The following is a 27,372-nucleotide window of genomic DNA, read 5'->3' on the forward strand; positions in this document are numbered from 1 at the left end:
AAGAATAGTCATTCCAAATCATGAAATTTACATAAGTAGTACTGTGAATTTTGTCTGAAATGAAAAAAAAATTATAAATGTAACTGGATTGGTGGGAAAGGTGAATATGAGCCATACGAAGCTATAATATTCAGCATAGAATAATGGCTTTGTGTTCTGCTGTGCTAAAATGTGCATTTTCAGTCACGCTGCATGAACGCAAGAAGAATTACATATGACTTAAGCCAAAACTTAAATGATGAACTTAGATGGGATCAGAAGCTATAGAGAGATGTCTAGACTTCTTTATTCTACCTCTTCACATTTTATGTTTATTCCTCCTATCTTCCTCTGTTCCATATCTTCTTTTAAATGGTATCATTTCATCATCATTACTTTTCCATACCTGATGGTTTTTAACTATGAGACCTGCGATTATTTAATATTCATTTTAAAGTTGTGTCTACGTACACAATGAAGTAAACATTTTTTGTGTTAGACAATATAGAAGCTGTTCTGCTAATTTCTGGCAGGCTGTTTACAAATGTCATTCACATACAACTCCTTTATAATTATTCCGTATTAAACTTCTGAAAATGAATTGACCTGTGCAGTTTGGTGTCAGTTTGTCATAACTCAGATCATTGATAAAGTACCTAAACAGAAAGGTAAAGTGACAGCTATGAAAGCAATGCTGCACATCAGTCAGACCATGAAACTTGCTGTTCCTGTTTTATATTTTCATGACTTATTCTGTTTGCTGTTGGCTAACGTTACATATTGCATACTGGCTGCATTATTTTACTGCTATGATTTTTACATAAAGATGTTGCACGGTGTGGTTATGTTGTATAGCTGATGCCTCTTTTTGTGTATTCATCTATTATGCAGTAGCTGTGAATACTTACTAGTGTATAACTCTCCTGTACCTTTCTGTTCTAAACTATTATGGAATCAGTGTCTGACATTTCTCTATGATTTTGCTATTTTGTTTTTTTTTATTCTTTCCATGTTAGTTTTCTGTGTTGTTACGGTGCCACGGTATTCCTTTGCAATGGACTATGACAGGCATGTCCAAGGGTCAGCTTGTGGTGATTTGTCCTGTCCACCTGGTGAATCTGGGCATACTGGGGCAATGCAGCAATTGCCTCATGTACACAGGCAACCCTCTCCTCCTACCACCCAACACTACAACCTGCAAGGGATGCACTTACATAGCCAAACTGTAAGCAAAGCTCCCTCCACCCAAGATTGTGCTAGACAGTTAAGAGAAGAAGGCAAACACCTACACTACACCTCAAGCAACACATAGCCCTTCAAAACTCATGCCACCAACATCCACACATAGTAACACTAAACCCACTTATGCGGAGGCCCATAACATTAACCTGCACAAGTAACAAGGACCTCCAAAGCTGAAACACAAACAAACACCAATCACAACCAAAGTGTCACATAGCTCACAACACCAGTGTGCCACCCAACAACAGCCACTAAGGCAAGACAACATACCCAACACTTTAGTCATAGGTGACTCTATAATCAGGCACACTGATATCCCATTCACCAGGCTGAACAAGGAGAAAATTACAGTCAGCTGTCTGTTGGGTGCCAGGATCCGCCACATAATGCATGCACTTAAGTCACTCCACAACAAGTACAAATACGACTCTGTCATCGTCCATGTTGGAGTGAATGACTTGAGACGTACCTCCCTGGACTACATGAAAAGAGACATGGAAGAGCTCTCAGATCATGTGGCCCAGGCAGGTATGACCCTAGAATGCATTATCATGGAATTTATAAACAAAGACATTGGCAACCTTCAAACACTGGATCCCATGCAGTTTGGTTTTGTAAAGGGCCGATCTTGTCTCCTCAACCTGATTGACTTCTTCAAATCAGTCTCCAGAGCCGTGGACAAGGGCAAGGCAGTCCACACAGCCTATCTGGACCTCGCCAAGGCCTTTGACACCATCCCCCCACTCTGGAATCATAGATAAACTTACTAAGCTGGGCATTAATCCCTACATCACTTGATGAGTTGCCAAATGGCTTACTGATAGAACCCACACTGTAAAAGTAGCCAACTCAAAATCCAGCTCCAAACAAGTGACAAGTGGAGTACCTCAGATGTCAGTCCTGGGACCGATTTTGTTTGGCATCTACTTCTCTGACATACAGGCCAGCACTAAGGGATTCTAGCTAACAAAGTTCACAGATGACTGCAAACTGGGAGCCATTATTGAATCCCCAAATTATATGGATATTCTACAAAAGGACCTTACAGAAACAGATGCTTGGTGCCAGAGACATGGGCTCAAGCTCAATGCCAAGAAATGTAGTTGTCCCCTTTGGGAAAAACCATGTACCCATGAATTACCACATAAGTGGCAGTACACTAAACACAGAAAGTGTGATAAAGGACTTAGGGACACAGGTGGATAGTGGTCTTACCTTTGATAACCACATTGCCACAACAGTCAGGAAATCCTTCTATTTGGCACACCTCATCACTAAGGGCTTTTCATCTAGAAAAAAGGAGGTCATTGTCCCACTGTACTCATCCCTCATTAGACCCATTATAGAGTACAATGCCCTGTTTGGTATGTACCTCACAAGACATCTGCAACAACTGGAAAGGCCGCAGAAATACCTCACAAAAAGAACCAAAAGCCTAAAGCAAATGCCCTATGCTGACCATCTAAAAAAACTCCAGTCATACACTGTCGCATATCGCCTATTCAGAGGCGATCTCTGCTTAACATACAAGGCCATGTCAAACTCAGAGCTGTTGGACATGCTACACTTACAGAAACCCCAATCCATCAAAGCCACATGCTCCAGGGACCTAAACCTGGTCATCACAATGAACAAAACATGCTGGAGGGATAGGTTCCTGACCCAGAGACTCCCCATACTCTGGAATAGACTACCCATACATGTCAAGCTGAGCACCTCTTTGGCCCTCTGCAAAAGGAACCTTGACGATTGGATGGGAGATAGGAAATTCACCCCTGGGATCATGTCAGTCACCCTGCTAGACGGGGACCAGGGAAGTAAATATTCTGGGAAGAAATAGCCAGGGGATTGTTATGGCTAAGCTTGTATAGGCCCTAGGGTTAATAGCCTAGTACCGACCTATGAACCTATGAACTAACAGTATGACTTAGTGGTTAATACATCTGGTTACAAAGGTTCTGGCATTTGAATGCTCTCCAGGAATCTGCTTTTTTTTTAAAGTTTACTGGGTGTTTCTGTGCAACATACCTGGTTACTCTAAAATTTTAAGTCCATTTGTCTCTTGCTGTCTCTTTCTATGTATGTACGTGTGTGTGTGTGTGTGTGTGTGTGTGTGTGTGTGTGTGTGTGTGTGTGTGTGTGTGTGTGTGTGTGTGTGTGTGTGTGTGTGTGTGTGTGTGTGTGTGTGTGTGTGCATCTGTGTCTCCGTGCATGTGTGTGTGTGTCCATCTACCCATCTATATCTATATCTAGCTATTGATATATATATATATATATATATATACACACACACACACACACACACACACACACACACACACACACACACACACACACACACACACAAGTCTATGTCCAAAACTTGAATTATAAAATGTCCAAGCACTTATGCATCAAACCCAATAGTTTGAATCTCAGGGATTCAATCTACAGCAAAAAGAAAACATACTTTTTGCAGGGGGAAGTACCCCCCACCACACCCCATCACCCCCTGCTACATATATATACATATATATATATATATATATATATATATATATATATATATATATATATATATATATATATATGTATAAAGAGAGAGAGAGAGATATAGATATATATGTGTGTATATCAACTCCATAATCATACTACAGTGAAGAAAGAACAGATTCCCAGTCCCACTGTACCACAGTCTCATACATCTAACTACTGGCAATGTCTGGAAAGTGAATTTTTAAACTGTTTATCCAGTACTATTAAACAAGTATTTGATGTCATAAGATCAAAATGCAAAATATCAGAAAAAGAAAAAAAACACTTTTTTTACAACAGGCAAGCCCTGCTGTACCTCCATACCCTCTGATACTTCTATATATCTATCAACTCTGAGAACCCACAACAGTGGGGAAAGGGCAAATTACCAGTCTATACTGTAACTCAGCCTCCCACTAAGTAAAGTTGGCATTCTAAGATGATATGACTATTTGATCTTTTCTGCCAGTATTATAGATGCTCAAGATTCTTAACATTCAATCAAATTATTGATTACTACATCTATATGTATATACCTATAACTGTATCTATATTTATATATATAAACACACAGACATGGCTATCAAATGATTGAATTGAATGCCAAACCACAAAACATCAAAACCAAATGGTTGATGTAAATATCAGTCAGGCAAATACACTGTTTTTGCAGTGCCGGTATGTCCCCTGCACCCCATGTGGAATTTTGGAAGTATATTATGGGAGCTATGTTTGGGTGGTTGTGGAGTGTGTCGTGAGTGCATGTATGAATGCATATGTTGTTTTTTGTGAGTGGTTCTGGTGAAGTAAAAATGTTGCCCTATAATGGTATATGCCCTTTATTCCTTCCTGTCACTGTAATGCAATCTCTGAATCAGTATATATAATTTGCAGGGGGTGTGGGAGGTGCAGCCAAAAACTTACTTGTGTGCCCCCGTACCCCCTATTAATAACATATACCAACTCTGACATCAGACTACAGTGGGGAAAAGGGCAAATTCCCAGATCCATTTATGTAATCATGGAGTTAGTGAGTTCAGAAGACGTGGATATTGAAACCAGCTTTCCTGCAGAAATGCTGGGTTATTGTCAAACTGTGCTGAGGAGTATGTGTGGTGTGTGTTGTGATACTTTATTGTTTGAATGTATGTGATGTTTAAACATGTACATGTGATAATTAGTAGTATGAAAGAGAGAGTGTAAACTGTGGTTGACAAAGTTGTGACTGGATGTGAGTTTGAAATTTTTTAAATCTCTTTTGCTGTTGTCTGTGCTTTATGCAATGTTTCAGTATATACTCATAATATAGCTATATCTGTCTGACTATCTATATGGGACTAGTGGCATTCATTGAATCAATGTTTCATTGACGTGCCTAATATTAGCCCAATAAGGTTGAACTGTTAATGCTAGCATTCATCTATGGGTGTGCCAAGGTTAGTCTTCAGAAAATGCTAAGTTTAAAAAAGGGTTTTTGCAGGGGGGCTATGCTCCCTACATCCCCTATTAATTATATATAACTATACCAACTCTGACATTGGACTACAGTGGGGAAAAGTACAAATTCCCAGATCTGCACTGTACCACGATCTCATTAAAATCAGTCTTGCTGTATTACCCAATGGTCAGTGTTTCAGACCATCAACTATTCCAATTTGATAATGTTCATAGGTTCATAGGCTCATAGGTAGGTACTAGGATATCAGCCCTATGGCCTATATAAGCTTAGCCAAAAAGGTACCCTGGCTTTCGCCACCCAAGAAAATTATTTTCCTGTGCCCCAGTCGAGCAGAGCCACAGAGGTGATCCCCTGGGTGAATTTCCTATTTCTCATCCAATCATCAAGATTTGTCTTGAACAGTGCTAATGAGGAGCTTTGTTTGATACAGCTAGGTAGTTTGTTCCAGAGTATAGGAAGTCACTGGGACAGGAATCTATCCCTCCATCATGTTTTGTTTATTGTGGTGATAAGGTTTAGGTCCCTAGAGCGTGTAGCTCAGAGGGATTGGGATTTCTTTAAGTGGAGCATGTCCAACAGCCCTGGGTTTGACATAGCTTTGTATGTTAGGCAGAGATCGCCTCTGAGTAGGCGATATGTGCCAGAGTAAAGCTGGAGTTTTTTGAGAAAGTCTGCGTAGGGCATCTTTTTGAGGCCAGTAATCCTCTTTGTGAGGTATTTCTGCAGCCTTTCCAGTTGTTGTAGATGTCTTGTGAGGTACATACCAAAAGGGGCGTTATACCCTATAATGGGTCTAATGAGTGATGAGTAGAGGGGAACAATGGCCTCTTTTTTCCTGGATGAAAAACCTTTTGTGATGAGGTGTGCCACGTAGAAGGATTTCCTGACTACTGTGGTGATGTGATGATCAAAGGAGAGACTACGGTCCACCTGTGTCACAAGGTCTCTTATCACACTTTCGGTGTTAAGTAGACTACCACCTATGTGGTAGCTTATGGATACAGAGTTTTTACCAAAGGGGATGACAATGCACTTTTTGGCATTGAGCTTGAGGCCATGTCTTTGACACCAGGCATCTATCTCAGTGAGGCCCTTTTGTAGGATGTCCACATCGTTAGGAGTTTCAGTTATGGCTCCTAGTTTGCAGTCATCTGCAAACTTCATTAGCCAAAGACCTTCTGTGTTAGTCTGTACTTCAGAAAAGTAGATAACAAACAGGAGCGGATCCAGGACTGAACCCTGTGGTACTCTACTTGTCACTGGTTTGAAGTTGGATTTGGAGTCTGCTACTTTCACAGTGTGGGTTCTGTCAGTGAGCCAGTTGGCAACCCATCTTGTGACATAGGGATTTATACCTAGTTTAGTGAGTTTATCTATAATTACAGAGTGGGGGATGGTGTCAAAAGCCTTGGCGAGATCTAGATAGGCTGTATGAACCACCTTACCCTCATCTACAGCTCTGGTGACTGCTTCAAAGAAGTCAATAAGGTTTAGGAGACATGATCTGCCTTTTACAAACCCAAACTAGGTGGGGTCCAGAGTTTGGAGATTACCAATGTCTTTGTTTATAAGTTCCATGATGATACGTTCCAAGGCCTTGCAGATCAGGCTCATTAGGCTAATGGGGTAGTAGTTTCTGGGGTCTGTGGTGGCTCCCCCTTTGTGGAGTTGGATAACCATCACTGTGTGCCATTCAGTGGGTACAAAGCCTGAGGTGAGGCTATGATTGAACATGGTGCTTAGATGGGGTGCCAGTTCATTCTGTAGTTCATGTAGAATGCAGCCTGGGATGTTGTCAGGTTCCATGGATGCTGTGTTCTTGGAGAGTGTGTTTTTTACCTGTGCAGCAGTGATTACAGGAACTTTGCATTCTTCTGGTATAGAGATGGGCCCTTTAGGGGGTGAGGGGAGCTAAAGTTAGCACTGAACCTATCTGCCAGGATGTTGGCAATATCAGCTGGTTCTGTATATTTAGTGCTATTGTGTTGTAACTTAGAGCAGATCTGAGTGTTACCATGAGTAGTTTTCCCAGTTAATGTTGGGGTAGTTGAAATTTCCCATTGTTAGGGTGTTGGGTTGTACCCTAATATTTTCCAGTGTATCAAGAAATGAGGAGTGGGAATCCTGGGGCATGGTAGGGGATCTGTAGAAAGTTACAATTTGGATTGCGGTCTTGCCCAGAGTTAGTTGCACTTGGATAATCTTGGATGCATTATGCTAACCAACTAGCCTGGAGTTGTGGATATCCTTAATGAATATGGACACGCCTCCACCTTTAGTGTTTCCGTCCAGGTTAGGTGTCCGAAAGGTGTGGTATGAATTATAGCCTGGTAATGCAGGGGTGCTCTATGGAGCCTTGAACCAGGTCTCTGTCACTGCACAGATGTCGATGTTCTCCATTTTAAGGAGTGCCTCGAGTGAATGCATTTTGAGGTTTAGACTTGTAGCATTGAGTAGCATTACCCTCAGATTTTGCTTGTTTGTACCTGTTACGGTGGTGAATTTGTCATTTGAACCTTGCCTAAAAAAGGCACTATGGGGTGGCAAGAGCCTTAGCCAGTATCCAGAATCCCAAGGGCGACAGGTGCAGGCCATCTCTGGCAAAGCATCGTGGTCTGTCGATCATGTCATCCCAGGCAGACAGATACTGGATCCCCTTAGAATGACACCAGAAGCTTAGCCAGTTGTTGAAGTCAATCATTTTGTCCTTGTACTGTGGTTGCATTTTGGGTGATGGCAGGATGCTACTCAGGACTAGGGTCATACCTGCCTGGGCTACAAGATCAGAGAGCACCTCCATGTCTCTTCATGTAGTCCAGGGAGGTACGTCTCAGGTCATTCACACCAACATGGACAATGACAGAGTCATATTTGTACTTGTTGTGGAGTGACCTGAGTGCGTGCATTATGTGGCGGATCCTGGCACCCGACAGGCAGCTGACAGTAACTTTCTCGTTGTTTAGCCTGGTGAGTGGAACATCAGTGTGCCTGACTATAGAGTCACCTATGACTAGAGTGTTGGGTATGTTGTTATGCCTTATGGGCTGTGGTTGAGTGGCACACTGAGTTTGTGGGCTATGTGTCATTTGGGTTGTGTTGGAGGATGGAGGTTGCATGCGTTTCTACATTGGAGGTCTCTTTTGCTTGAGCAAATTTTTATTGAGAGCCTCTGCAAATGTAGGTATGTGTTTTGTGTTGCTATGCATGTGTTTTGGTGGTGTAGGTTTTGAGGGGCTATGTGATAAGTGTGGTGTAGTGCAAGTGTTTACCTTCTCCTCTTCACTGTCTAGTTCAGTCTTGGATGACGAGAGATTTGCTTCCAGTTTGGCTATATAAGTGCATCTCTCACAGGTTGTAGTGTTGGGTGGTAGGAGGACAGGGTTGTCTGTGTACATGAAGCAACTGCTGCATTGCCCCAACATACCCAGATTCATCAGGTAGACAGGAGAAAACACTGTGAGCTGACCCTTAGACATGCCTGGATAGGTGCTTATTTATTAAGTACTAAAAACTGTTTTCCTCTTGACAAGTGAGGAAAGTTGAGTGCTGTAGTAATTTGTAGCTTATTTAGTGCTTATGAGTTCTGAACGAGTGCTGAGCTCAAATAAACAGATTTGAGTGTTAAAACTAAAAAACTGGCTAGTTCTAAGGGAAAATTTGAAGAGCAGACTTTATGGCGCCAGGAATAGTTTAACCCTAGCTAAGCGGCAATGCATAAGGTGTATTTTTTTATATAACAGTAGCAAATGAGCAAACTGATTTAAACAAATTAACCAATAAAAAGTAAAAACTGAGCCTTGTTCCAGCAGTCTTCGATCAGACAAGTTCTAACTGCACATTCCTGCCACTAGGGTGCAGGGGAACCTTCTCCAAAAAAAGATGGTCTGGATTAATGCTCAAGTTATACAAACAAAGCTAGATTCAGCAGGTCTGGATTTAGTCTATGCTACAGCAAACAAGGCGTACCAATTTCAGAAAGAAATAGTTCAAATAAGCAGGCACAATAAGCCTTTAACCAGAAACTCTCAGTTCAGAAGGGCAGAATCTACACTCTCCTCCCACAAGAGTGCAGACCACACCTTCTTAATGTAAAATAACTGGCCCGAAGCCCAAGTGTTTAAACCAAAACTAATACACTCTTAGAATAACAGACACTAAGCTTTCAATCAGCAACTTCCAACTTAGAAGGATGTAAGCTACCTGTCCTGTCACAACAGCGCAGACCACAAACCTTCTTAATGTAAAACAACTGGTCTGAAGCCCAAGTGCTTCAACCAAAGGCTTAGAATAATGGTTACAATTTAATCAGGCTACTAACAAGCAGTAATAAATGCAGCAGAATAAATGCAATAAAGTAGGAAGAAACACAAATACAGTAAAATCAGATGAATAAAGTGCAATTTTTTATATAACAATAGAAAACGAGCAAACTGATTTAAACAAATTACCCAGTTAACCAGTAAAAACGCTCAAAACTGAGCCCTGTTCCAGCAGTCTTCAATCAGACAATAAGCACAATAAGCCTTTAACCAGAAACTCCCAGCTCAAAAGGGCAGAATCTAACCTCTCCTCCCACAAGAGTGCAGACCACAAACCTTCTTAATGTAAAATAAATGGCCTGAAGCCCGAGTGCTTAAGCCAGAACTAATTCTCTTTTAGAATAGCAGACACTGAGCCTTCAATCAGCAATTCCCAATTTAAAAGGATGTAAGCTACCTGTCCTGCCACAACAATGCAGACCACAAACCTTCTTAATGTAAAACAACTGGTCTGAAGCCCAAGTGCTTAAACCGAAAGGCTTAGAATAACAGTTACAATTTAATCAAGCTACTACTAAGCAGTAATAAATGCAGCAGAATAAATACAATTCAGTACTTTTAAGAAGAGGCAAAAGCAAAATAAAGTGCAATTTTTGTTAGTAAAGTGCAAGGAGAGAGGAAGAGAGGAAGAAGGAGCAAAGGTTAAGAACCTAAGTGGGTTGGCCTTCTCAAATGTTCTCTCTGTATTAAGCAGAGTGAATACCAGACTGGGAGGGGTGTTCCGGATCAAATTTACAGTAGGGGAGGGCAACTGCAAAGCCACAAAATAGGGTGTGGAGGGGGCAGTTTCAGAACAGATGAGAACAGAAAACAATGCCAGAAAATATATAAAACAATTCAGTCAGACAAAATTAAGACAATGCAGAACTCTGCAAGGTTAAAATGCCAAGAAATATATTTATCAATGTGTGGTTTGAAGTGCTGAAATGATGATCATGTAATACAGACTGAGATATATATATATATATATATATATATATATATATATATATATATATATATATGCACATACATATATAAAATATTAAATCCTCACCAAATTAATTAACATACAATATGTGACATGTAAAATTATCACTCTGTGGAGACATACACACAAACCCAGGACCAGCCAGTTTACATCAATCACACAATTGCCTCCTCACAATATTCCAGACCTACACAGATGCATCTCACTGCACTCCCCTAATCTATTCATAATCGTGAATACCTGGCTAAAAAAAGAAACAACAAATGAACAAATACTGCCACTTGGCTTTAATATCTTAAGACTGGATAGACAACAGGAACTGAACTGATAAACATAGTGGTAGAGAATCATAACTAGATTGGAAACTGATTAACAACTTAACATTTATGACTCTGGCTGCCAGCCTGACATCATATGTGATCACCTGCACATTTTTGCCCTTAGACATTATAAAAAATAATATTAGCTGCAACAAAGTCCACAACTAACTTTTTTCAGTAAAGACATTCATTGAGACACTACAAAAATGCAACTGGACACCTTTAAAATCAGTACCTCCAAATGAAGCAGCCTCGTATTTCAATGACACTTTCCTAAATATTTTTAAATCAACACACTCCTATCAGGGCAGAAAGAATAAAATCAAAACCTGCTCCATGACTCACCAAAGACACAAACACAGCTTATGCTACAAAGAGACACAGCATGGGTAACCTGACATCAAACCAGGACCCTTTCTACTCTAGGAAAAATTAGGCAACTAAGAAATCTTATTAATCACAAAAAAAAAATAATATATATATATATATATATATATATATATATATATATATATATATATATATACTACTTTAACCTTCAAGAATGACACCATAAATTAGACTTTTCTGGAAATCTATTAATGACCTTCTCAAACCTTGACAATCCACCATACCAACCTCACAAATTACCAGTAGCACAGAACCCACAGCTGACTAATTTAACTCTCATTTCACCAATACTACCCGTAAACTACTAAAAAATAATCCTACTAGCATGACTATGCCATTAATCCCAGCATAACCATCACTGTTGACAACAGTACTCATGCACTCTGTAACTATACTTATTAATTGCTCCATAAAGGAACGTAACATCCTCAACATCTAGAAAAACCTCTTACATTTTTCCTTTACATAAAGTTGCCAATTCTACAGATTTTTCTAATTACAGACCATTGCCATTCTCTCCCCGATAACAAAGATTGTGCAAAAGACACACATACACGTTCAATTTATGAACTACCTAACTACTATCAATGTTATCACAAGCACCCAACATGGTTTCAGACCCAAACACGGCACCACTACAGCCCTTAAAAATAAAACAAAACAAATATAACTGAGCAAAACAAAAATGAAAACTTTAATGAAAACAATAATCCAAACTCTTAAAAAGATAAGCGCTTTCATCTGTATCACATAACAAACTGGAATTCATCAGATATATTGCTCATCAACACAACAGATTAAATAGTGTAGTCAAATCATTAATTAATTCAAATTAACCTTATTATCCAAATTAATCATGCCATCATTTAACCCCCCCCCTTTATTTTAGAAAATAGCCTTATTTCAGTATTCTGTATATTCAGTATGCATCAAACCAGAATGTTAAAATTATTATATAAATATAAAAAATATAAAATAAAAATATATAAAAAATATATAGAGCAGTATAAGCAATAGGTAGAACTATTGTTCTATCTATTGCTTATTAAGAATAAAAGCTTTAGCTAGATAATGATATTTGAGGTTGTTTTATATAACGTTTATGTATTTTTTATATATTTTTATATATTTTTTTCATATTTATATAATAACAATTTTAGCATTGTGGTTTGATGCATATTGAAGGTACGAAATACTGAAATATGGCCGTTTTTTTTTAAAAAAAAGGAGGAGGGAATTAAGTGATGCCATGATTAATTTGGATAATAAGGTTAATTTGAATTAATTAATGATTTGATTACACTATTTAATGTGTTGTGTTGAAGAATAATGCATCTGATGAAGTCTAGAGTTTATGTGATACAGACGAAAGCGCTTATTTTTTTAAGAGTTTGGATTATTGTTTTCATTAAAGTTTTCAGTTTTTACACTCCGGTTGTTTTGCTTGGTTATATTTGTTTTATTTATTAGTTTGCATTTTGTTTTTCTGTTTTGTCATTTGTTTGGTACCACTACAGCCCTTCTTAGCTTCACAAACAATATAAACTTAAAATGGAACAAAGACCAGCTTGTAACCTCTATCTTCTTAGCTTTAGTAAAAGCATTAAATACTGCTCCTTATCAAAAGCTACTAAGCAAGCTCACTTCATTAAACCTCTCACTGTTTGTAATAACTTGTTTCCATAGCTACATCTCTGAAAGACAACAGGCAGTAAAGTAGCAACAAACTTATCCCTTCCTTCTCCCAGTAACTGTAGGAGTACCACAGGGATCTATTCTTGGTCCTCTACTCTTTAATATCTATACCAACTCCTTACACAGAGCATCCAACAATGTCACAATAATTCAGTAACAGATGACTCCACTCTCATGTGCACAGCCCCTATCATCTCCTCACTAAAACATTACACAGGACTCCTTCACTTGTATTGAAACATGCCCTTCCAACTCCCAGTTCCTTTTTAACCTCAATAAAACTAAACTCATGTTTTTCACCCTAAAAACAGTGATGAAATTAAACAAACCTTCACTATCAGCTCCAGTGATAATACCCCTCTTAAAATCATCATCATCATCATCAGGCCCTCTTTTTCCCATTTTTCTACATGGGGTCAGGGTATCGTGTTAATTGTCGCCAACTCTCTTGATTCACTGCCACAATCCTGCCTTCTTCAACACTCATGCCTGAATGTCGTAGATCTTCTTTCACACAATCCATCCACCTCTTTGCTGGACTTCCTTGCTTCCTCTTACCTTCTTCCTGTCTGTCCCAAATCTTTTTCAGCAGATTGCCTTCTGCTTTTCTGCACATGTCCAAACCACCTTAATCTGTTCTCTTTGATCTTTTCTGCAATTGGAGCTACTTTGGCTTCTGCTCTTATGTGCTCATTTCTTCGTCTGTCCCACAATGTGTATCCTATCACCTTTCTCATGCACTTCATTTACATAACCTCTAGCTTCTTCAACTGTTTTGCCTTTACTGCCCAGGTTTCTGTACCATACAGTAGTACTGGTCGCACCACTGTCTTGTACATCTTAATTTTCAGCTTCTTTGGTATTCTTCTGTTACAGACTTCACCTGATATTCTATGCCAGTTGGCTGCAGCCCCTCTGATTCTAGCTTTGACCTCTTCATTCAGACTACCCTTCTCCTCAACTACTCCTCCAAGATACTTGAAGCTGTTTATCTGTTCCACTATCTTCCCTTCAATCTCTATTCTCACCTTCTTCTGATTTCCCCAATTTGCTGCCATTACCGTCTTCTTATCTGTGCTTAGTTTCATCCCATGTGTCTTCATATTTGCATTCCATTCTCCTATCTTTTGCTGAAGTTCTAGCTAAGACTCTACCTGTAGTGCTACATCATCTGCATACAGCAGCTTTGTTGATCCGTCCCCTCCAACCTGTTTGCTAATGCAGTCCATCACCAGTATGAACAGCAGTGGGCTCAGAGCTGTACCCAGATGTACACCTACACCTAGTGGGAACCCATCTGTGAGGCCGAACACTGTTCATACTTGAGTCATTGGGTCCTTGTACATAGCCTGCACTAATTTTACCAATGTTACTAGGACTTCAAGCCACCACAGTACTGCCTAGATAAACTTTCTTGGGACCTTGTCATATGCTTTCTCCAAGTGTAGGAATACCCAGTTGGACTCTGTCCTCATCTCTAGCTTCTTCTCAAGTATCTGTCTCAATGCAAACATTGGGTCAGTTGTGCTGCATTCTGATCTGAATCCAAACTGCTCATCTCCCATCTTACATTCTACTACTCTGCATATCCCTTTATCAATCACCCTCTCCAGAACTTTCATGCAATGTGATAAGAGTTTGATGCCTCTGTACTGCCCACAGTTGTGGACGTCCCCTTTGTTCTTGTTCGCTGGCATGAGTATGCTTATTCTCCAGTCATCTGGGATAAGCCTTTCTCTCCACACTGCTATTATGTACCCTCAGGAGCCATTTCTCTCCTGTCTCACCCAGCATCTTTTTCATATCTGATGTGACCTCATCTGAGCCTGCTGCTTCTTCCTTAATGCTGTTTTTACTTCTTCTAGGGTGGGCTCCTCTTCTTCTCTCATCATAAGCTGTGTCTGGGGCAGTACAGCTTCTGTGGGGTTTCTTCATTCAGAAGCTGCTGAAAATGCTCCTTCCATCTACCTTTGATGTCCTCTGGACTGGTGAGCAGGTTGTTGCTGGCATCCCATATGAAGGGTGTCAGACTATTTTCTTTATTTTTCTGTCTTTGCCTTGCAACCTGATATAGTTTCTTTGTGTCTCTTACTGAGTCACTTTCCCAAAGTTGGTACAGTGCTTCCGATGCCCTATTCTTTGTTATTGCAACTTCTTTCTTAGCTTCTTTGTTAGCCAACCAGTAGTCCTTCCTATCCTGGTCAGTCTTTTCTGTCTCCCACTTCTTCCTACACTCCTTTTTTTCTTTTGATGACTTCCTGGACTTCTGCATTCCACTACCAGCTTTCCTTATGTACCTTATTTCCATACTTGGCTTGACCACGTATCTTTTCTGTAGTCCTAACACATGCTGTTTTTAGGTGCTGCCATTCTTCTTCAACTCCACCTATTTCCTCCTCTTCTTTGGGTGCTAGAGCCCTGAGTTATTTATTGAATGGTTGTACTTTCACTCCAGTCAACTTCCAGGTGTTCAGCCTGGTCTCTGTTGACATTAAAGCCTTTTCTGACCACTGCTTGCAGCTAATTGTGACAACTAGTGGTTTATGCTGTGGGCCAACTGTTTCATTGGGGATGACTTTGCAATCATGGATTCTGTCCCAGTGCCTTTTCCTTACTAGGAGGATGCCTACCTGAGTTGCATGTTGACTACCCTTGTATGTGATCTTGTGACTGTCTCTCATTCTAAACCACGTGTTGGCTACCAGCAAGCCATTTGCCAGATAGAAGTCTAGAATGTCTTCTCCTTCTTTATTCCTGTTGCCCCACCCATGTGGACCCAGTCCATCCTCATATCCTGTTCTGCCCGATATGTCCATTCAAGTCACCCATTATCAACACCAATTCATGTTGTCCTGCTTTATCTAGTAGGTCCTGCAACTGCTGTCTGAATCTTTTCATCACTATCACAACCCAGCTATGGGGCATAGGCACCCTATCATTACACTGGAGTCTGACTGCCATGAGTCTGTCATTAATCCTGATGATAGACTCTGGATATAACCAAATCCAGGGAGAATCACAACCTTGCACCAATATTTCACTATATTTTACTTTATTTAGCGCTTTTGTCAGCGTGTAACAAATGACTTCTTCAGAATACAACTATTCTAAAAACACGTTTAAATAGTTCTTAAAATCAAGTCATATGATTAATATGTCCAATCAATACCCAGCTTCAATTAACCTACTTACATATATTAACTCACAAATAAAAAACACTGTGTTGTCCTTCCCAACCTACATTTTAAAACATTAAGTGTTGTTAGAGCAAACATATTATATTATACAATACTTTGAATAAAAACCATACACTGGTGTATAAATCATAAAACTTGTTTTTATATAGTGTAAGAACGCAGTTTTGAATAACTGCTAACACTAATGCCATCATTTAACCCAGGTTTTGTGTGTGTGTTCAACCTGATTTGCCAACAAAGTTCTCAAACTTGAAACTATGTGTAGAATATTTTTCTATATGTCTGAATAAAGCACTGTTGGTGTTATGATTTTTTATATCCCTTGCATGCTCATACATTCTTTCCCTAAGTTTTCTTTTGTTTTTTCCAATGTAAAAACGTATGCATTCTGAGCATAGTGTAGCATAGATATGTATACTTCTCAGTTATTTTTATGTGGGTGTTGTTAATTTTAATCTTGTCTGTGTGTTTCACAAAGGGAAACTGAGTACAAAACCCACATTTTTTCATACCTGGAACCCAATTATGTGGGGAAACAATGCCCTTATTTTCTAGCAGGCTTTTAAAGGTGATTCCTCTCCTAAACACCATCCGTGGTCTAAGTCCTATATTTTTCTATAATACCATCATATCCCTGGAAAATTTTCCAATTTTTGTTCAAAATGTCTAATATGTCTTGATGGTCCACTGTATATCTAGTAACAAAGGAACATTTATAGTCCCTGTTTTGTAAGTTATCCCTAGTTGAGGGAATTCCAGTTGAAACAACTCCACTATTGTGACTTAGTAGTGGTGTAATGATTCCTTTCTCTCTCTTAGTATAAATCTCATTAAGGGAGTTCTCTAATAAATCTGATGGATATTCTCTGGACCTAAACTTCTCTATAAGCTCATTACATTGAAAAATGAATTCATCATTTTTTGTGACAATACAGGCAAGTCTAACTAACTGGCCCTTGACTAAGCCTTTCTTTATGTATGTGGGATGGTTACTGTGATAATGCAGTAAACTGTTACTGTAAGTTGGCTTCTGAAAAAGGTCACTAATAAAGTTTACATTAGATTCTTTTTTTATCACAACATCTAAATAGTTGATGCTGTCTAAACTATATGGGTGCATGAACTTAAAGAAGTCGGTAGTACTGTTAATATAAGACATGAAGTCTTGAATATCTTTGACATCTCCAGTCCATAGAAAAAACAAATCATCTATATAACGTAAATATAAACTCCATTTTTGTGTGTAAGAAGAATCGAATAAGTACTTCCTTTCCCACATTAACATAACAATGTTTGCAAAAATGGGGGCACATATGGCCCCCATAACTACCCCTGTTTTCTGAAGGAAATACTGTCCCTCAAAAAAAAAAAAAGAAATTATTTTTTAACATAACTTCCATAAGTGTAACATGTGTAACCACCTGGTCATTGTGTAATAGAACTTTCATACAGGAGTTCTTCAAACCATTCAATGCCCACAGTATGGCACAGAATGGCGTTATACAAATTGACAACATCAACAGTTAAAAACATAGTTTTCTCATCATGTTGCAAGTTGTTAAATTTAGCAAGAAAATGCAAAGAGTCTATGCGTATATGTTCTTCAACGGAAAAATAAAACTGCATTAAAGAGACGGTTGAGTGCACTGAATAGATTTTGACTGTGCACAAATACTAGCTCAGAGATGAAATTGGTTTAGTGACTGTCTCAGACAAGCAGAAATAAGAAAGGAAGGGGGGAGACTAAGGATGACTTCCCTGAAGGCATGCATTTCCTCTAAAGACAGGATGATATAAATAATGGGAGTAGCAAATCTAGAAGAAGTGAAGAAAAAGGAGTAATAGGAGTAAATGTCTATTAGGGAGGAGAGAGTAAAATCTGAGCAGCGGGATGTCAGTGGAGGAGGGTTTACAGACTACAAGGCTATTGCTTACTAACTAGGGCACCGAAGCACTTGTCTTCAGACTAGTCACTATGCAGGCTAATTGTGACCCTTTATTGTGATGCATTGCCAGGTTGCGCTTCTGGCATACTGTATACCTCTTTCCTACAGTTTTCAGGGATGCCATCACTTTACTGCTTTGCATTATAGTTATTAGCATGATGAGTACCTGCTTGCATTGTGCTGCATTGTGGTATTACATTGCTGTAATCTTACCTGTTCTTTCTATATACTGCTTCATTATGACTTTGTTAGCATTACTTTTATTATGTCTAACTTTGTTTTATATTATTTGCATGTTGTTACAGTAAGATGTCTATTTTCACATTTTTATAATCATCAGCACATCATTAGGTTGTATTGTAGTATGGTACCCCCCCCCCCATGAAAATTGTGCAGTTTTGGGCATTCCCAGCATGAATGATAGCCAATTTGGTTACAGGGTCATTGATGGGTATTATACATATAGCTCTCAACTGCTTTACTTGAGAATCACAGACAAAGTTGAAAGTAATGGAGGAAATTGTAAACATTACTCTAATTCACTGAAGACATTAGTAAAATAACAGTTTTTCACATCAACATACATTTTCTGTACAGTAAGAAGAATGAAACTGTGATGTTTGACATTAGACTGACAGTAATCTTCAGTGATTTGCAAGATTTAATCAGAACTTTTATGAGGGACAGGCAAAGTATGATACAAAATCAGGGACAAATAGTACTAATATGTTAAAAACTCCCCCTGCTGTTTGTCTTGAGTAATACAGGGAATCACATATGCAGGGTACTTGCACAACAAATACCATGACCACTACTGGCACTGTTTGCAGAAGCTGCAAAGATAGCTCTTGGATATATGTTTTAAAGACATACCAGATTTCCTTTACCATCATATAGCACATATCATGATAAGGAAATGTCCACCGCAGTGTACGTGTGTGTGCCAGTGAGATCCATGATGTAGCTGCACAAATGGCAGTTAAAGATGTCCTGTCCCCCCCAACCCATGTTATTGGTTTTAAGATTTATTTAAGATGGGTACTGGGTTGACATTCTCTTATGAATGCTGTCTTGATAGACATAAAGAGCATATGTATTGCAAGGAGTGGGTGTGCATTTTAGCCATGTTGTACACAGTTGTGGACAGGGTTTATTACTGCATATCTTAAGGGGTACTACACTACAAAATGCATGCTGTTATAGCACTATTAAACTATCCTGACAAGACAACAGAGTGATTATTTATGATAAATATTTTATCTGATATGTGATGCAGCAGATAGTGTTGCTGCCTCACAACAATAGGTTCCCCAGTTTGATTCTCAGCCAGGGTGCCTTCTGTGTGGAGTTTGCATGTCCTCCCTCTGTTTGTGTGGATTTTTTCTGGGGACTCCAGTTTCTTCCCACATTCCAAAGACATGCAGCAGGTGGCTTGGATACATTGAATTGACCATAGGTGAGTGTGTGGTGTGGATGAACTACTGTGGCAGGGCTAGCCACTTGACAGTGCTTGGCTCTAGATGACTGCCACTGTTGAAGTGACACCCTGACCCCATATACAAAAATAGGAAAAGGTGTTGTGGGTGGATGGATGGATGGATGGATGGATGGATGGATGGATGGATGGATGGATGAGTGGATGGATGGATGGATGGATGGATGGATGGATGGATGGATGGATGGATGGATGGATGGATGGATGGGTGGATGGGTGGATGGATGGATGGATAATGATATGTATAGCTCTTCATTCTGCACTGGATTTCTTACTGCTTTAATACTAACTTTAGTTTCTAGAGTGCTTTCTTCATGGTATCTCCTGACAAAATGGAATTTACAAGGTCAATAAAATGAAATAAATAAAGAAGCAAAATGGGCTATCTGCAGACTGATGGATTTATAGTGATTTTTCTAATAGGAGTGGCAGTTAAAGATGTCCTGTCCCCCCCCCCCCAACCCATGTTATTGGTTTCAAGATTTATTTAAATCCATTCTGGTATAACACAATGTGAAAAACAATATTTATTTATTTAACTTTTCTTTACCAGGAAAGTCGGACTTGGAACAAGTCAATTTTCGGCAGAGGCCCAAGGAGAAATGCTCCAGACACATAGGTTCATAGGATCATAGGTAAGTACTAGTCTATCTGCCCAAGGGCATCTATAAGCCTAGCCGGACTGCGTTGGCTTTCGCTGCCCCCTTAGATTAGCTCCCTGTACCTCTGTCCAGTGAAGTCATTAGTTCCCTGTGCCTCTGTCCACCAGAGTCACTGCAGTGATCCCCAAGGAAAATTTTCTATTTCCCATCCACTCATCAAGGTTTTTCTTGAAGTGTGTTAGTGAGGGGCTCTGCCTAATGTCGATTGGAATCCTGTTCCAAAGCATGGGGAGTCTCTGGGACAGGAATCTATCCCTCCAGCACATCCTATTTATCATTGTGGTGAGGTTTAGATCCCTAGAGTATGTGGCTCTCGGGGATTTGTTTTTTTTAGGTGGAGCATGTCCATCAATTCTGGGTTGGACATGGCCTTGTATGTCAGGCAGAGATCACCTCTGAGTAAGAGGTATGCAACCGAGTACAGCTGGAGTTTCTTCAGTCAGGCTACATAGGGCATCTGTTTGAGCCAGTAATCCTCTTGGTGAGGTACTTCTGTAGTCTTTCCAGCTGTTGCAGGTGTCTTGTAAGGTACATCCCAAATGGGGCATTGTACTCTATGATGGGTCTGATGAGTGATGAGTAGAGGGGCACAAACACCTGTTTTTTAGATTACTATCTACTTGGGTCCCCAGTTCTCTATTACATTTTCTGTATTTAGGGGACTACCACCTATGTGGTAGTTCATGGGTACTTTGTTTTTTCCAAAGGGGATGACTATGCACTTTTTTGGCATTTAGCTTGAGGTCATGATTTTGACACCAGGTATCTGTCTCAGTGAGACCCTTCTGGAGGATGTCTTCATCAGCTGGAGAGTCAGTTATGGCCCCCAGTTTGCAGTCGTCTATGAACTTAGTCAGCTATAGTCCTCCTGTGCTTGCCTGTACCTCTGAGAAGTATATACCGAACAGGAGGGGTCCCAGGACTGAGCCCTGGGGGAAGCCACTTGTAACCAGTTTAGCGTCTGACCTAGACCCTGCAACTCTCACCGTGTGGGTTCTATCCATGAACCAATTGGCAACTCATCTCATGATGTAGGGGTTTATGTTCAGGCTGGTGAGCATGTCTATAATACCAGACTGGGGAATGGTGTCAAAACCTTTGCGAGGTCTAGGTAGGCTGTGTGGACCTCCTTTCCCTCATCTAAAGCCTTGGTAACTGTCTCAAGGAAGTCCACCAGGTTTAAGAGGCATGATCTGCCCTTAATAAAGCCAAACTGGGTAGGGTCCAATGTTTGGAGGTTCTCAGTGTCTCTGTTAATGAGTTCCATGATGATGCGCTCCATAGCCTTGCAGACCAGGCTAGTCAGGCTTATAGGGTGATAGTTCCCGGGGTCTGTTGTGACTCCACCTTTATGGAGCGGGATAACTGTTGCTGTGTGCCACTCTATGGGTACGTAGCCTGTAGAGAGGCTGAGTTTGAACAGTATGTTTAGGTGAGGGGTTAGTTCATTCTGTAGCTCATGTAAGACACAGCCTGGGACACCGTCTGGTCCCATTGAAGCTGTGTTTCTGGCTTTGGATAAGGCTGTTTTAACCTGTGTGTTAGTGATTGTTGGGGCTCTACATTCTTCTGGTATGGTTATGGGCCCTTTAGGGGGTGAGAGGGGGGTGTAGTTTGCACTAAACCTGTCTACCAGAATGTTGGCAATATCAGTCAGTTCAATGTATTTTGTGTCATTCTGCACTAACTCAGAGAAGATCTGAGAGTTTCCACTTAGGTTCTTGACATAGCTGAATAATGCTTTGTAGTTATCTTTGGAGTCCTTGGCAATTTTTCTTTTGAAGCTAGCCTTGGATGATTTTATGAGGGATCATAGTTTCTTGCTGATATTGATCAGGGATGTCTTTCCTTCTTGGGATTTTACTCTTTTCTGTACTAGTTTCCTCCTTCTATTGTATAGCTTGTTTACGGCAGGGGTCCACCAGACTGGTTTCCTTTTCTTGGAGGAGTGAGTCTTGGTTTTGCTTGGGATAGCATGATCCATGCATTCTTGCAGGTGCTCATAGAGTGCCTTTGTAAGGGATTCAGCAGCTTGGACAGCACTTTCCTTTAGCATGGGGGCTGTGAACCTTTCCACCTCAGTCTTGAGTAACGTGAAGTTTGCTTTTGAAATTTTTTTCATGGTGGTTTCCTTGATTGGGGGTGGGGGCGGAATGTGGATACATGTCTTTGTAATGTGGGAGGAAACTGAAGCACCCAGAGGAAACCCACACAAATGCAGGGAGACATGCAGACTCCACACACAGGGCACCCCAGCCGAGAATTGAACCAGTGAACCTCCTGCTGTGAGGTGAAAACGCCACCTCTCTAAAGCTGCTTTCAAAACCACTGCTCACATTTGAACTTAAAGGCAAACCACCACACTATTCATACCCATCACTAGGATGGTAACTGTTTTACAAGTTGCTATATCCACCATCACAGGCTGCTTGCTCTGTGAATCCATAGTTAAAACCTCAATAAAATTCTCCACCATGTGAAGTATGACAGACAACACAAGAAACTATTCAATAAAAGAAGTCACACTACCAAAGGTAGTCCAAAACAATGTATGAAACTTAAGGAAACAGAATGGACATACCACCATGCACAAACAACAATCAACAAATAAAATTCTTTAATGAAACCAAACTCTAGGACAAATAAGAACAAGTGCTGGGTTAATGATGTACTTAATCTATGGAAGGGCCACTTAATCTTCTACAATAGATTTGTGGATGACATCATCCTCATTTGGGAAGGTGATGATACTAACTTATATGAGTTTGTAAGTTATCTAACTAGTACTACCATATTCTTGATGTCTGAGGTTAAGGCATCAAACTAAGAGATTGAGTTTTTGGATGTGAAGCTGTACTTGGATCCTAAGAAAGCCATTGACACCACACTGTTTAGAAAATCCACTTGGCATAATCACATGCTTCATTCTTCTAGTATGCACCCAGGATATATTTTTCATAACTTAGTGAACAATCAGGTTACCCGTATCTCCAAGCTTTGTACTAAAGATGAAGCTTTTTTGAAAGAACAAGAGAGGCTTACTGGTAACTTTATGAAAAGAGGACATGATGAGAAAAAGGTAGGAATGAGTGTGACAAAGGCAAAGGAATTGCAATCACAAAAAGGATGACTATATTATTTGAAACAAAAGTAATGTAAAACAGCAAGCCCAAAAATTCCATCAATGAGTAAAATAAGGTGTCGTCTCACTTATAGTAAGGACAACTCAATTGTTTGTGAGACCATTAGAAAGTATTGGCCTGTATTACTGTCAGATACTAAGTTAAGGCAAATAGTTGGAGATACACAAATTTTGCGTTCAGGAATAAGGAAAATTTAAAGAGATTATTATACCATAGTGATGGCTTTGACAACAATAAGGAAACAGGTGTTAATACCCTGAGATGTACACGTAGGGGTACTTGGAAATATGGCTTTTTTAAAGCCTGCCACTCCATTAATACATGTAATCCATTTATACATCCAAAGACAGGATGGAGATATAGCTTTCAAGGTTTTGTGAATTGTAATACAAAAGATGTTGTCTATATTGCTACATACACCCTCTGCCCGGCCTATTATATAGGCAAAATGAATCGGATATTTAAGGAACACATCCTCCTTCATTGATCTGATATAAGGAATAAAGTTGAAATGAATGCTCTGTACAACCACATAAAAAACAATACTGCTCATTCATTTACGTTTATGGTATTATCACGTATAAAGGAGACCTTGAGAGGAGGCGATCTGTTTAATAATACAGAGGTGGAAGAGTCAAAATGGATCATGTAGATGCGAGCTGATCGTCCTCCTGGGTGAAATGGAGTAGTACTGCTTTAAATCCATTTTAAAGGAATGAGGATTGTGTATGAGGTGAAAGCACCCTTGATGGAGAGAGGCTGATTGGTTGAAAGAAAAGGTGTGGGCGAATAGAGGTTATTGATTGGAGCATGTTGGAGGTGGTCTAGAATATTATCATCTCATTAGAAGGATGAAGCAAAGTGATGTAGTAAGTCACAGTTACGTGACTGGATCCTTATTGTTTTTAATCGGCTGATCTGGGCTCATTAAATAGGATCTGAAGAAGGCTACAGCCGAAAGCGCTTGTCCTTATTTGCCCTAGAGTTTTGGTTTCATTAAAGAATTTTCTTTGTTGATTGTTGTTCGGGCATGGTGGTACATCCATTCTGTTTCCTCAAGTTTACTTCATACTATAGGCCTCATGGGTGGGCATTCCAAATGCTTATATACTTTTGGAAGACCATAAAGTACTGGAACCATAGGATGTGCAACATTAAAGTACTTGAACAACTGTTCTGTAATCATGTTAGTCATAAACAGATCAAATACAAAAAATGAAATCTCCATTACCCCTTTCACAGTCCTTCCTGAAATCTGTGCATACATCTCACCATCATGTAGCAATCTACGCATCTGCAGAAGATAAAAATCCTTGTCCGTGACTACAATTCCCTCCACCTTTATCTGCTGGTCTAATTTCCAATGACAGCATCCCTTTAAGTTCAAAAAGTGCTCTATGTTCATCTGCACTCAGATTGTAAAAAAGTTGGATTATGTCCTAGCTTAAATGCATGTCTAATTTCACTCTCACATACAGAAACAAAGGTTTCAACAGTTGGATGTATCTTAGGAATGAACATGCTTGGTCTTCTAAAAGTATTATGTACAACATTCTGTTCCGGAAACATTGCTCTCAATGAAATATTCCTGGCAAAAACCCATTTTAAAGGAATGAGGATTCTATATAAGGTGAAAACACCCTTGATGGAGAGAGGCTGATTGGTTGAAAGAAAAGGTGTGGTTGAATAGAGGTTATTGATTGGAGCATGTTGGAGGTGGTCTAGAATATTAACATCTCATTAGAAGGATGAAGCAAATAAATAAATAAATCAACCATGTCCAACTTCTTTGCCAGAACAAAAGAAAGCCCCTTATTCAATAGAGAGATCTGTGCTGAGGTCAACTTAAAAGAGGAAATATTGAACACTAACCCGTTCATGATTTGCTGCATGTTCTTGGCTCAGTCCATTGGTTCTCCGTGCCCTGCTGCCAGAAACTCTGCCTTTCCTCACCCTGCTTCTTAAGCTCTCTTTGTGCTTTATCAGCAGGGGTTGTTCTGATTAAAAAGGGCCTGGAATTCATTTAGGTAGACCAGTAGTTTCACTTGCTCGTGAGGAGTTCACGGCCATCTGCAAACTTTTCTTAACAGGTTCAGTGATCAATGTAACTGAAGAAGGAGGCATGGCATGAACTTCCATGGCAACGGGTGTTTCTGAGCATTGTGAATCAGTTCCAATTAAAGTATTATTATCTCCAGTCACAGATCCATATGCACACTTTTTGAAGATAGTCTCTGTTTTCTGATTGGAAGTTTCTTAATTATTAATTTTATTCAAAAGAAGATCACTGAACTATGGAAGATGACTTGTTTTGGAAATTTTTTGTGATAATTGTCCTCACAATAACAATAATATTCCATAAGAGATAATGATAGTATACTTGTATACTATGTGGAATATGAATGTTAAATAAAATTAACCCAGTTATTCACTGGCAGGCCCAGCATGAGCCACAGGGCTATTGCTACAAAAGATATAGGTTCATAGGTTCATAGGTTGGTACTAGGCTATTGGCCCTAGGGTCTGTACATGCCTAGCCATAACAATTCCCTGGTTCTCTCTTCCCACAATATTTACTTCCCTGGACCCCTGTCTAGCAGGGTGACTGACGTGATGCCCGGGGTACATTTCCTATCTCCCATCCAATTGTCAAGGGTTCTTTTGAAGCGTGCCAAGGAGGCGCTCTGCTTGACATGTATGGGCAGTCTATTTCAGAGTATGGAGAGTCTCTGGGTCAGAAACCTATTCCTCCAGCATGTTTTGTTCATTGTGATGACAAGGTTTAGATCCCTCAAGCATGTGGCTCTGATGGATTGGTATTTCTTTAAGTGTAGCATGTCCAACAGCTCTAGGTTTGACATGGCCTTGTATGTTAAACAGAGATTGCCTCTGAGTAAACGATATGTGACAGAGTATAGCTGGAGTTTTTTTTTATTCCATCAGCAGAGGGCATCTGCTTTAGGTCTGTGATTCTTTTAGTGAGGTGTTTCTATGGCCTTTCCAGTTATTGCAGATGTCTTGTGAGGTACATACCAAATGTGGTATTGTACTCTATGATGGGTCTAATGAGGGATGAGTACAGTGGGACAATGACCTCCTTTTTTCTGGATGAAAAGCCCTTAGTGATGAGGTGTGCCACATAGAAGGATTTCCTGACTGTTGTGGTGATGTGGTTATTGAAGGTGAGATTACTGTTCACCTGTGTCCCTAAGTCTCTTATCACACTTTCAATGTTTAGTGTACTGCCACCTATATGGTAATTCATGGGTACATGTTTTTTCCCCAAAGGGGATAATTATACTCTTCTTGGCATTGAGCTTGAGCCCATGGCTCTGGCACCAAGCATCTGTTTCTGTAAGGCCCTTTTGTAGAATATCCACATCATTTGGGGATTCAATAATGGCTCCAAGTTTGCAGTCATCTGCAAACTTTGTTAGCTAGAGTCCCTTAGTGTTGGCCTGTACTTCAGAGAAGTAGATGCCAAACAAGAGCGGTCCCAGGACTGAACCCTGAGGTACTCCACTTGTCACTTTTCTGGAGCTGGATTTAGAGTCAGCTACTTTTACAGTGTGGGTTCTGTCATTAAGCCAGTTGGCAACCCATCAAGTGACATAGAGATTTATGCCCAGCTTATTAAGTTAACTAGCTTTGGAGGATTTTATGAGGGCTCTCAGCTTCTTACTGAGGCTTGTAAGGGAGTTTTTTGCATACTTGGATTTTCCTCTTTTCTGCAACAATTTCTTCCTTCTGTTGTATAGTTTGTTTATGACAGGGGACCACCTGATTGGCTTCCTTTTTTTGGAGGCGAGCATCTTGGTTCTATTTGGGATGGCATGATTCATGCATGAGTGGATGTGCTCGTACGGTGCTTTAGTGTAGGATTTGGCAGTCAAACTTTCAGTTCCTGCCTGCAAGGGTGTCATGAAGTTTGTCACTTCTGACTTGAGTAGCATGAAGTTTGCCTTGGAGATGTTTTTTATGGATGTTTCCTTACTGGGGGGTGGGGGTGGGATATGGATGTCAAAGATGATTAGCTTATGG

This window comes from Protopterus annectens, chromosome 4.part1 (genome assembly GCF_019279795.1).
Source record: "Protopterus annectens isolate FY-2018-M chromosome 4.part1, PAN1.0, whole genome shotgun sequence".
NCBI lineage: Eukaryota > Metazoa > Chordata > Ceratodontiformes > Protopteridae > Protopterus > Protopterus annectens.